The 14,346-nt window shown below is 34.5% G+C and overlaps 3 pseudogenes; all 3 read right to left on the minus strand.

Moving 5' to 3' along the window:
- Nucleotides 1-1,171: 1,171 nt before the first annotated feature.
- Nucleotides 1,172-2,032, minus strand: LOC149249120 (uncharacterized; annotated as a pseudogene).
- Nucleotides 2,033-3,704: 1,672 nt separating this feature from the next.
- Nucleotides 3,705-4,566, minus strand: LOC149249121 (uncharacterized; annotated as a pseudogene).
- Nucleotides 4,567-6,211: 1,645 nt separating this feature from the next.
- LOC149249122 (uncharacterized) overlaps nucleotides 6,212-14,346 on the minus strand; it is a 53,431-nt pseudogene continuing 45,296 nt past the window's right edge.

Here is a 14,346-nt window from a genome sequence, read left to right on the forward strand (position 1 = left end):
CATAACTTTGGCATACGATCTTCGTTTGACATGCACAATACCTTGTTAGAAAGATCTATCTGAGGACTAATATTTTTGAGTGAGGAACATTGGTTTGTGGACCCATGTTGTTCTTAGTTTTTCCAAAAAACCACGTTTAGGGCCTCAAAACGGCTCCAGAAGTTCAGGACTCGAAAAACTGCTAAAAATAGAAAATTGTGCTACAATTAAGGAAACTGAAAAATTGCAAGAGACAATTGTGGGGGTCCAAGTGGGATAGGGGGGTGGCCACCAACATCCACCTAGATCAATTGGACATATGGTGAATCACAGCACAGATAATTTGACAATACCTCTGTAAGGGTCTTTTGTTATGCAGAAAAGAGGGAAGGAGTAAAATTGTCTCACACATGATCAACTGCCAGCTACTGTAGAGGCAACAAGACTTCTAGAATAATCATCTTATCACAAGTTTGTCTTGGAACATTTGACTTGGGTTTGTCATATAATCTCAGTCACATTTATTATAATTTATGTTTATTATATAATAAGAAATGAAATTTTAATTGTTTTTCCTTATATTTCTAAGTGCAAATCATTGAAATGGACCAAGATCTAGTTGTTAACATTTTAGCATCATCCAAAAGATCTAGTCCACCTCCACTAGATACTTCATTGCATTCAAGTTTGTATTTTATAGTGTCTTGAATTATTGACAACATATAAATGAGTAGTCACATCCCATGTAAATAGACACGTGACTGAATTCTCATGTTATGTTTATCACCAATTCTACCAATTGAGAAATTTCCATTTTCATTATAAAATTGGGAGAAGAACAATGTACGATCATCATGCCCCCCATATAAATAAATGTCCATGTGATGATGCTTCTATGATATCATGACATTCTTCCTGCATTTTTTTAAGCATACAGTCTATTTAAGGGCATGCATAATACATAGTACAAAATGATTTACATTAATGCACAACAAGGGATCCGCAGTACCAATTTTACATTACATTAGGAAGCAATATTTTACTTGTTTCCCTATTTGATTGTCAAATTTATTTAACATGTTCAATAATAGGAAGATGTTGAAATTTCCATTGACATCAACTGGAAAACATTGAATTTTAGAAAAGTGGATATCATGTTGTTCTCAATTATTGAATAAACATGTTTTCCTCTTTAATCACTGCTACCTTCTTTCTTCCTTCTGTGCTTTCTACTCGGTTCTGATCCATGCCTTCCCTTATCTCACTTGGAATCTGATTCATGACTCTTTTTATCTACCTTTGAAGTCTCCCTTTATTCTCCTCTCCTACTTTTTCCCTCTTTCCTCTTCCTCTTCCTAACATGTTGATCATCTATTGAAGAATCAGATTCATGTCCATTAGATAGTTGGGTTGCTTCATCCTTTCAAGAATCCATATCAAATTCATTCTCTCCTTCATGAAGTTTTCTATTTGAAGTAAGACTCAATTCTCTAGGAAGAGCCTCTTCATTCACAGAATGGTGGGGATCCCTGCATTACGAAGTTGGAAGAATGAATACAAATTCAAATGAAAAACAATAAAAAATTAGAAGAAACGGTGAATATGCCGCTATGGAGAAAGATAACTAAATTAAAACACATGGAAATGAAGCAAAATCATTTTATTGCAAGTGCAAATTAGAACAAGGTTGAGAAACTTGGCTATAAATCAATAACAATCTCATCATCCTTCTCAATAAAAACATAAAAGTGAAAACTTACCAAGCAAGACCAAGCCCCTGTACATGCTCTCCTTCTGCATAAACAAGAACCAAATACTCTAAAAAACTTCCTTTCTTCAGTAGCTATGAAACCTCTCAATTATCGAGTTGATTTCCTTGAGGACGGCTTACATGCTTTGCTGCTAAACCCAAAATTTCACGCATGGATTTCTGTTCCTCTTTGACCCTCTTAATCTCCTATTTCTTTGCCTCTTCACTGAAACCTTGTATCCTTTTATCCCTTGCATACCAATGAAGATCCTTTTTTTTGTAGGAACAATATGAGATGATCATTTAAGTGTTTTACCACTAATATTGCATAACTAGATGTTTGACTGAAAAAATTTGATGACGTTTGATGAGAACAATAGCTAAATGAAACCTTCTAATCTCTATCCATCTCACAAAATAAAACATTAAGGTAACATACATGGAGTTAATAAAATTAGAAAAGGTGGCATCAATCATGCTGAGATTAGATAGAGTTTTCATACAAGTAAGCAATCCTTTATATTTTAACTTTTAAACATAAGCTAAAGGTAATATGCCTATAATCGAAAACTATAATATTCTACTCAAGGCTGAAACAAGGATCTGGCTCCTTTAATGAAGGAGTTCTTTGATACACTTTTTATGTACATTTAAATAATTCTTAGACTTATAGATGAAATGGAGCAACTTGCATCCTCTGAAGACAATTGTGTTTTGGTATGTAACTTTCATTGTAATGTATTATGCTACTTTAATACATAATATTTTTCAGGTTAAAGTATGTATTAATTTGTATGTTGTCAACAGAGGACAATGTATGTCATCTTGTATTCTATTTTTGTAGTGCAACTTAGTGACTATAGGCCATAAGATCATGTTTCTTGTTCATACTTTGGAAAAAAGTCGAGTTCTAGAATGTAGAAACCATTCATGCTGCAGAGGCATGTAGACTATTATAAGAAGGCTGGAAGAAGGATGTCCCTGTGGCCTGAATGGACAATACATGAGGAACTAGAAGCTTTGCTAGAAGAGTTTAGGCATTTACAAACACTTTCATTCTTGTAAGCAAGTAAAGGATTACAACAATGAGCATTGGACATATGGCGAATCACAACACAAAGAAATTTGACAATACCTCTGCAAGGGTCTTATGTTATGCAGGAAACAACAAACAAGTAAAGTGGTATGACACATGATCAATTGGTAGTAACTGTAGAGGCAACAATACTTCTAGAAGAATCATCTCATCACAAGCTTGTCTTGGAACATTTGACTTGGGTTTGTCATATAATCTTGGTCACCTTTATTATAATTTTCATTTATTATATAATAAGAAATGAAATTTTAATTGTTGTTCCTTATATTTTTAAGTGAAAATCATAGAAATGGACCAAGATCTAGTGGTTAACGTTTTAACATCATCCAAAAGTTCTAGTCTTCTTCCACCATATAGTTCATTGGATTCAAGTTTGTATTTTATAATGTCTTTAATTATTGACAATGTATAAATGAGTAGTCACATCCCATGTAAATAGACACATGGATGAATTCTAATACTATGCTTATCACCAACTCTACCAATTGAGAAATTTCCATTTGCATTATAGAATCGAGAGAAGAACAATGTACGAGTCATCATGCCCCCCTTCAAAATAAATGTACATGTCATGATGCTTCTATAACATCATGACATTTTTCCTGATTTTTCTTAAGCATGCAGTCTATTTATTGGCTTGCATATTACATAGTACAAATTGATTTACATTAATGCACAACAAGGGAGCTATAGTACCAATTTTGCATTACATTAGGAAGCAATATTTTACTTGTTTCACTATTTAATTGCCAAACCGTTTTAACACGTTCAATAACAAGACGATGTTCAAATTTCCATTGACATCAACAAGAAAACATTGAATTTTAGAAACGTGGATATCATGTTGTTCTCAATAATTTAATAAGCATGTTTTCCCCTTTAATCATTGCTACCTTCATGCTTCCTTCTATGCTTTCTACTTGGTTATGATCCATGCCTTCTCTTATCTCACTTGGAATCTGATTCACGACTCTTTTTATCTACCTTTGAAGTCCCCCTTTAATCTCTTCTCCTTTTTTTCCATCTTTCCTCTTCCTCTTCCTAGCATGTTGATCATCTGTTGATGAATCAGATTCACGTCCATTAGACAGTTGGGTTGCTTCATCCTTTCAAGAATCTATATGAGATTCATTCTCTCCTTCCTTAAGTTTTCTATTTGAAGTAAGACTCAATTCTCTAGGAAGATCTTTTTCATTCACAAAATGTGGGGAGCCCTACATTATGAATTTGGAAGAATGAATACAAATTCAAATGAAAAACAATAAAAAACTAGAAGAAACAATGAATATGCCTCTATGGAGAAAGTTAACTAAATTAAAATACATGGTAGTGAAGAAAAATCATTTTATTACAAGTGAAAATGAGAACAAGTTTGAGAAACTTGGTTGTAAAACAATAAGAATCCCATCATCCCTCTCAATAAAAGCATAAAAGTGAAAACTTACCAAGAAAAGCCAAGCCCCTGTACATGCTCTCCTTCTGCATAAACAAGAACCAAATCCTCTACACAACTTCCTTTCCTTAGTAGCTCTGCAGCCTCTCGCTTATCGAGTTGATTTCCTTGAGGACGAATTACATGCTTTGGTTCGAAACCCAAAATTTCACACATGGCTTTCTCTTCCTCTTCTTTGACCCTCTTAATCTCCTCTTTCTTCACCTATTCACTGAAATCTTGTACCTTTTTATCCCTTGAATACCAATGAAGATCCTTTTTTATGTAGGAACAATATGAGATGATCATTTAAGTGATTTAGCACTGATATTACATAACTAGATGTTTGATTGAAATTTTTTATGACACTTGATGAGAACAATAGCTAAAGGAAACCTTATAATTTCTATCCATCTCACAAAATACAACTTGAAGCTAACATAGATGGAGTCAATAAAATCAGAAGATGTGGCATCATTCATGTTGAGATTAGACAGAGTTTTTGTACAAGTAAGAAATCCTTTAAACTTTAAATTTTAAACTCAAGCTAAAGGCAATATGCCTATAATCGAAAACTGTAATATTCTACTCAGGGCCGAAACAAGGATCTAGCTCCTTTAATGAAGGAGTTCTTTGATACACTTTTGATGTACCTTTAAATAGTTCTTAGACTTACAGATGTAATGGAGCAACTTGCATCCTTTGAAAACAATTGTGTTTTGGTATGTAACTTTCATTGTAATGTATTATGCTACTTTAATACATAATATTTTTTTAGGTTAAACTATGTATTCATCTGTATGTCGTCAACAGAGGCCAATGTATGTCATCAACAGAGGCCAATGTATGTCATCTTGTATTGTGTTTTCGTAGTCCAGCTTAGTGACTAGAGGCCATAAGACTATGTTTCCTGTTCATACTTTGGAAAGAAGTGGGGTTCTAGAATTTAGAAACCATGCATGCTACAAAGGCATGGGGACTATTATAAGAAGGTTGCGAGAAGGATGACTTCGTGGTGTGAATGGATAGTACAAGAGGAACTAGAATCTTTTCTAGAAGAGTCTAGGCATTTACGAACACTTGCATTCTTGTAAGAAAGTAAAGGATTATAACAATGAGCATTGGACATATGCCGAATCACAACACAAATAAATTTGACAATAAATCTACAAGCATATTTGTTATGCAGAAAAGAGAGAACGAGTCAAGTGGTATGACACATGATCAGCTGGCAGTAGCTGTAGAGGTAGCAATACTTCTAGAAGAATCATCTGATCACAAGCTTGACTTGGAACATTTCACTTGGGTTTGTCATATAATCTCGGTCACCTTTATTGTTCCTTATATTTTTTAATGCATATCATAGAAATGGACCAAGATCTGGTTGTTAACGTTTTAACATCATCCAAAAGATCTAGTCCTCTTCCACTAGGTACTTCATTGGATTCAAGTTTGTATTTTATAATTTCTTTAATTATTGACAACACATAAATGAGTAGTCACATCCCATGTAAATAGACACCTGGATGAATTCTCATATTATTCTCATCACCAACTCTACCAATTGAGAAATTGCCATTTGCATTATAGAATTGGGAGAAGAACAATGTACAAGTCATCATGCCCCACATATAAAGAAATTTCCATGTCATGATGCTTCTATGACATCATGACATTTTCCTGACTTTTTTTAAGCATGCAATCTATTATTGGCATGCATGATACATAGTACAAAAGGATTTACATTAATGCACAACAAGGGAGCTGCAATACCAATTTTACATTACATTAGGAAGTAATATTTTACTTGTTTCACTATTTAATTGTCAAATCATTTTAACATGTTCAATAACAGGAAGATGTTCAAATTTCTATTGACACCAACTGGAAAACATTGAATTTTAGAAAAGTGGAGATCATGTTGTTCTCAATAATTTAATAAGCATGTTTTCCCCTAATCACTACTACCTTCATGTTGTCTTCTTTTATTTCTACTCGGTTCTGATCCATGCCTTCTCTTATCTCACTTGGAATCTGATACATGACTCTTTTTATCTACATTTGAAGTCTTCCTTTATTCTCTTCTCCTCGTTTTTTCTTCTTTCCTCTTCCTCTTCCTAGAATGTTGATCATCTGTTGAAGAATTAGATTCATGTCCATTATATAGTTAGGCTGCTTCATCCTTTTGAGAATCCATATGAGATTCATTCTCTATTTCCTGGAGTTTTCTATTTAAAGCAAGACTCAATTATATAGGAAGAGATTTTTCATTCACAGAATGATGGGGAGCCTTGCATTATGAAGTTGGAAGAATGAATACAAATTCAAATGAAAAAAATAAAAAACTAGAAGAAACAATGAATATGCCTCTATGGAGAAAGATAACCAAATCAAAACACATGGCAATGAAGCACAGTCATTTTATTGCAAGTGAAAATCAGAACAAGGTTGAGATACTTCGCTGAAAATCAATAAGATTCCCATCATCCTTCATAATAACAACATAAAGGTGAAATCTTATCAAGAAAAACCAAGCCCTAGTGCACGATCTCCTTCTACATAACCACGATCCAAATCCTTTGCATAGATTCCTTTCTTTAGTAGCTCTCCAACCTCTCACTTATCTAGTCAATTTCCTTGAGGACAACTTACACGCTTTGGTGCTAAATCGAAAATCTCACCCATGGCTTTCTCTTCCTCTTCTTTGACCCTCTTAATATCCTCTTTCTTTGTCTCTTCACTGAAATCTTGCGCCTTTTTATCGCTTGCATACCAACGAAGATCCTTTCCTATGTAGGAACAATATTGTAGTGCCCACTCTAGTTTATTGACAGTGATATGACACTAACATTTATTTAGCCCTAAGGCCCACACATTATTCTTTGAGGACCTTAGGTTGAGGATCTGGGCACATGACGCTATTATTAGTGATTGAGATATTTGTGGTTGTGATGTTTATGTATGATTTCCATTGATATTATGATAGCATGAATGGTTATGTATCTTATCTATCGGTATTATGATGATTGTAGCATTAAATGGTTAAGTTTGGTCTCTATTGAATTTATGATGATGATGGTAGTAAAGGATATGTATGCTCTCTATTAAAAGCATGATGATGATAAATTTGATGGATAGGTATATTTCTATTGATGTTACAATGTTGATAGCTTAATGGATATGTATGTTTCCATTGATTTTTTTATGATGATAGCGATGATGGATGTGTCCCCTATATTACATGCTTTCATTAGTTCACACTTACAATGAACAATGATGTGAATGACTAGGTGTTGTTAATGATGCTATTATGACAATGACTAACAATGAGAAACCTTGTTATTGATGATTATTGAGTATGGCAGGAAACCATCAGAGGCACTGGCATATGACGAGTTGATGACACTTGGTTTGATGAAAATTTATATTATTGTATCTTTGAAATTCTAAGTCGATTTTGAAACCTGCTGTATATGTTTATCTATATTTTGATGATGTGTTAATGGTTGTAAGCACAGATTAGTTGCTTGAATGAATGACTCACGTATGGGTGATGGGGTTATACAAGTGGATGGAACTACATGGGAGGGGTGGGACAGTGTCCCTGATCTCGCCCACTAGCACTCCCGTCATGACTTGGGATGGAAAGGTTGAAATACCTTCATCTTGAAGATCATGATGCCATGAGAGCAGGTCCCAAAGTTGGGTCACTCATGAGTTTTTTACCGGGGGGCACGCATCAAGGTGGATTCCTTGATCCCCCACACCATTATTCTCACTATATCCGACAACATAAGAGATGATAGTGGTCTATGAGATAGTCACTGAATGCTTGAAGGGCAAGTGGTGTGGCACCCTTGGGACTTCAAGGGAATTTCTTGAAGGGCATGACCAACTTGGCACCCTTGGCATCACAAATAAACTATTAGGTGTGGCATCCTTGGAACTGGAAGGGAAGTTCTTGAAGAGCATGACCAAACTTGGCACCCTTGGAATCATTAAAAATAAATAAATTAATAAATATAATCAAGAAATGAAAACTAGGTAAATTTACATCAAGGGTAGATGATGTTAGAAACTGAGCTAATTAAATCAAAAATAAAACTTGGGGTAAGAGGATCATAGGAAGAAATAAAATAGGTTGCCTTAAAAACTCTACCCTTCCCATGTTGGAAAATATTAGGTAGATTATGTAGTTTAATTAGGTAAAAGGGGAAAGAGGGACATAGTTGTAAGGATAAAGATTAGTTCTAAACTAATTAAACCTAATTAAGAGAAGAGGAAGGTGAATTAAAATAAGAATAATGAATTAAATTTAGATATATGTATAGAACCTCCATGTGGCAACAACCAACATAAGAATATTCATCTAGGAGATAACTTGAGTTAGATTAGGGAGTAGATAGGGGATCAAATATTGACTCATTAATTTACTTTAGTAATGAACACAAATTAAGGAATAAAAGGGGGGATAAAGAGGCAACTAGGAGAAGAAATAGGAATCTTGTTGGGGTGAGGAAAATATTAGTTTTAAATTAAAATTTAAGTAAATAATTTTGGGAGACCCTTGATGAGAGAGTGACACATGGGTGGGTTAATAATCAAGCTACTGAATTATAAAAATATGATTAATTATGCATGACATGCCAAGTGTCACCTATGAGCACTCCTATAAAAGAAGGGGCAAGCCATGGGAGAAGGGAATTTTGGGAACCCTATTGTTGGATGGATGAGACGATGTCAGAGCAGTGATTACAAAACTATAGTGAGTTTGGTGAGGTAGACGATTTTAGAGAGGGGACTCTTGAGCCAAGGAGTGATCTCCTCTACCAGCTAGTGCATTCCTCCTTTGTACAACTCCATTACAGCTCGAGTTTCCGCGAGGAAGAAGAGTACCCAAGGAGTAGGCTGGGAGGTTAATTGGTGGGTCATCACATTTAGATCAAGTATGTCATCATTCACTCTAGGAGGTGACCAACAACAAGGGAATACAAGTAACAACAAAGCAAGTGGAGCCTTGTTTTCTGGTGAATGGTATATATGTGTTGCAATATTATTTTGTATGATTGCTTTATGGTCCTAGTTAAATGTATGTAAATTTTATGATATGTTTCCTGAAATGAATTTCAAGAATGTGGTAGACAATGCTAAATAAATTTGAATTCCTAATGTGTTTCTCTTCTGGTTGTGTTTTGCTGTGATTATATATATATATATATATATATATATATATATATATATATATATATATATATATATATATATATATATATATATATATATATATATACTATGGATGTGGTCCTTACAAATATGAGATGATCATTTAAGTGCTTTGGCACTGATATTGCATAACTAGATGTTTGACTGAAAAAAGTTAATGACATTTGACAAGAACAATAGCTAAAGGAAACCTTTTAATCTCTATCCATCTCGAAAAATACAACATGAAGCTAACAGGCATGGAGGCAATAAAATTAGAAAAGGTGGCATCAATCATGTTGAGATCCGACAAAGTTTACATACAAGTAAGCAAGCCTTTAAATTTCGAGTTTTAAATTCAAACTAAAGGTAATCTTCCTATAATTGAAACCCGTAATATTCTACTCATGACTGACACAAGGATCTAGATCCTTTAATGAAGGAGGACATCGATACACTTTTGATGTACCTTTACAGAGTTCTTAGACTTACAGATGAAATGGAGCAACTTGCATCCTCTGAAAATAGTTGTGTTGTGGTATGCAACTTTCATTGTCATGTATTATGCTACTTTAATACATAATATTTTTTCAGGTTAAACTGTGTATTCATCTGCATGTTTTCAACAGAGGCCAATGTATGTCATCTCACATTCTAGTTTTGTAGTCCATCTTAGTGACAAGAGGCCTCAAGATCATGCGTTCTGTGCATACCCTGTAAATCAATTGAGTTCTAGAATTTAGAAACCGTGCATGTGGAAAAGGCATGGAGACTATTATAAGAAGGTTGTAAGAGGGATGAATGTGTGGCTTGAATGGACAGTGCAGGAGGAACTAGAAGCTTTGCTAGAAGAGTCTAGGCATTTATGAACACTTGCATTCTTGTATGCAAGTAAAGCATTACAACAACGAGAATTGGACATATGGTGAATCACAACACAAAGAAATTTGACAATACCTCTACAAGGGTCTTTTGTTATGCAGAAAAGAGGGAAGGAGTCAAGTGGTCTGACACATGATCAGCTAGAAACTTCAGTAGAGGCAGCAAGACTTCTAGAAGAATCATTTGATCACAAGCTTGTCTTGGAACATCTGACTTGGGTTTGTCATATAATATTAGGAACGCATATTATAATTTTTGTTTATTATACAACAAGAAATGAAATGTTAATTGTTGTTCCTTATATATTCAAGTGCAGATCATAGAAATGGACCAAGATCTGGTTGTTAACAATTTAACGTCATCCAAAATATCCAGTCCTCTTCCACCTGGTACTTCATTGGATTCAATTTTCTATTTTATAATGTCTTAAATTATTGACAACATATAAATGGGTTGTCACATCCCATGTAAGTAGACACATGGAAAAATTCTCATGTTATTTTTATCACCAACTCTATGAACTGAGAAATTTCCATTTGCATTATAGAATCAGGAGAAGAACAATGTACGAGTCATCATGCCCCTCATATAAGGAAATGACCAGGTCATGATGCTTCTATGGCTGAATTCTTTTTAATATTCAGGAGAAAAGGGGAAGATTCTATTACTCTCATGGAATCCATCGAATTCATCTCCCATGCCTTCGTCTGCAAATGCAAATGGCGTTGGTTCATCGAATTCTCTAAACTCCTTGAATGACATTGTTTCACTATGTTCCAAAAGTCTGGGGCTTAATTTATCTAATTTATTAAGCAATGGGTGAAGTGGTTAAACCAAAGCACATGCACCCATCTTCCAAGACACTTGGGAAATGATTTGAAGTTGATTTTAACTATTTTCTTACCACCCCAATTTCTTGGAAACTTACTCCCCTTCAGGACACTTGGACGAATTGGGATGGTTGCAAATATTTATGGCAGATAGTACAAATCTCTGCTATTTGTTTTCTGTGGAAATATCAATGTAAGGCTACTTTCCTTGAGGAACCATCCCCTCTTAAGCTCAAGGGAATTGAGGATTTTTCAAATAAGAACTCACTTTGAGGTTAATTAGGACATTATTAGTAATTTCCTTGTATTATTATCATTAGATGGTTGTAGCTCCATTTGTTCCATGATGTACTAACAAAATAGCATATGATGATTTCTAAAATAAGGCAGGACTCTGTCAAATTTTACTTGAATTAAATTGAAAAGAAGCACTGAAATAATAGAGTTCACATTGTTATATTTAATATCAAACTTATGTTAATTTATTGAGCAATGCAGCAGCTGTTTGAACCAAAGTCAAGATGCCAATCTGTCAAAGTATTTTTAATCATTATTTTAGGTTGAGGTTAAAATTTTTTTACCACCATAATTTCTTAGATGACACTCTCCCTCTAGACACATAGACAATTAGGGACAATTGAAAATAGTTATAGAACATAATTCTTCTCTACCCTATTGAGATTTTGTGGAAATATCAATGTAAATCTAGAGTAGCATCTCTTCCCTAATCATTGGCAGGATACTTTGGTTTAATTATTCTTTCTAATCTCTGTAGATCGATGAAAAAAAGTCTTTCCATGTGTCAATAGTAAAAACAACATTTCTTGAGGTCACATCAAGGTTAAAACTAGAAAAATTTCTTTTTCCATTCCAGATATGAATCTTGCAACTCTAGTGAAAGGTTTGCTTTCATAGAGTTTAATTTAGCCAAAATAGTATGAAGGCTAGCGAAAGTAAGAAAATTCTTCATGTCATAAATATCAAAATTCTCTACTTGGTTGAAAGTGTCCTCACTCATGAGGAAATCCAACAAAAGTTGTTTTTCAATCAAATATGTTTCTGTGTTCAAAATTTTATCAATATATAATAGGCTGACCAAAGCTATTCATTTGCTCCAAAATTCCATTTCTCATAAGGAAAGCCAGGAAAACAATATTATGTCTTATGTTTACTAAATTTTTAGTAACTAAAGATTTTATCGAATCATGGAGTGCATTGTCTGAGACACAAATGACTTCTACAACCCCTGGTAGTGACATTATGTTGCATCTAAATTTAAGAAAAGCTACTCACTTGATTCTATTGGGTCTTTCCTTATAGATCCATCTTTTTTAATAGGAAAAATCTCTACCTTCTGGTTTGTATTGTCACCTTTACCTATATATGGGCCTTAATATAATCTCTTATTCAAACAGATGGGTGGACTTTTAAAAATTTTGAATGAAAACTTTGATTCCATCCCAGTAGAGGGTGGAAATTTAATCTTTGTGCCAGTGAAAAGAATTTTTAAGTTACCCTAGTCGCCACTCGAAATAGTAGCCAACTAATGTTCTAATTTCTAGATCCTATTTATTTGAATATGAATCTCATCATCTACAATATGCTACCTCTCTTCATATGTTGAGTTAGGGATATATCAAATAAATCTATATTACTGAGGTAGAAAATGGAGAAAATTGTGTAAGATTTTCTCTTCTAATTCATTAAGCTTTGATTGGATGTTACACTTCTAACTTTCCTTGCGGTGAACTTGGATATAATTCTCCATGTCAGACTAGCCCAATAAATTTGGCAATGTAGATTGATTTAAAAAGGAAACAAATTCTTCATTGTTGAGCCCATTGAAATCAAGATCATAGTTTCTCCCGCTGATACTTAAGGGAATCTAGCATTAACCTTTTTGAATTTAGGACTAAAATGCTTTTTGGATTGTTTATAATTAACAGTGAGAAAATCACATTTGTGATATTCTTCAACAAATAATAATGTATGTTTTAGTATTTTCAAACCTTCAGAGTGTTATAGACATTTTTGGGCACTGCAACCCCAATCATATATGTCCATAAACCAAGGGCTCCTAAATCCCTAAAAGTGTTGTTTCACACCCTAAAGGAACAAGATCAGCTAATTACATCATCTCCCAGAAGTTCTCCACAGAAAACTGCTCAGAACTGGTCAAATCTGGACCATACAGACTGCCCAGTGCAGAAGGTGCGATGCATCCCACCTACCCAGAGTAAAAGGTGTGATGCATACTGGATAGCTCTTCTGCAGGGTGTGATGAGCGAGAGTAGACAAATGGTAGAGACAATTTGTAAGGTGGTTCGACATGGAATCTTCCAGAAACTTCTCCTATGACACTTGCCTCTTTGAATTCGCCTAGGGATGAGTAAGAGATCATTAATCTCCAAGTGGAATCAAGAACTATCAGAGAGAAGACACTAATCAAATCTTAGAAGCTGACTCACCTCCCTGCAATCATCTATATATGGATCCCTCATCCCAGAGATCCAGAGGCTGGAATTTTGTATCTTGTAAGGAAGTGCTGCTGGTTTCTTGGTGTAACATCATAGTGTTGGGTGATCTAAGCTTTTCATGAGGTGAAGAAGGGCTTTCTTGCTGAGAGGATGACACTGGGTCAGAACAATTGGTTGTAATCCTCTTTGCTATTCTTGATATTAATAAATCTATTTAAGTTTTCCTCCACATTCTTGTATGATTGATGATATATGCATTTGTGTGGTCAATATATATCTGGTCCTATATTGTTTGTGATATTAGATCTCTGTTCTTGGATAGTGTTATGTTGCTTTGATTCCATAGGTGCTCTTTGAAGCTGGGTAAACGAGGAAGCGAGTGGCAAAGATCTAACAGAAGGGAGAGGAATCAAGCAAGGAACCAAGCGTAAGACAGAGGTTGGTCTCCTTTGTTACCCTCTTATCTACTTCTCATAAAGGAAAACGAAAGTAGTTTTAGTTTTTTGTTTCTAAGATAGATACTAGTCTTAGTGGGACTAGCAACTCTGCATAGACACTAGATTTCCCGATAACAAAATGGCGACTCCACGGGGGAGTGAATAGCTTGTTTGTTTTTCTATACTTGTTTATTTTATCAACTTACAGTCGCAGCCTGAAGTCAAGCCAGCTAGCCTTCGAACTGCATTTGCTATGCAAGT

The sequence above is a fragment of the Pinus tabuliformis genome, chromosome 7, assembly GCF_031772625.1.
Source record: "Pinus tabuliformis cultivar Carrire ecotype Pingquan chromosome 7, CPIR1, whole genome shotgun sequence".
Taxonomy (NCBI): Eukaryota; Viridiplantae; Streptophyta; class Pinopsida; order Pinales; family Pinaceae; genus Pinus; species Pinus tabuliformis.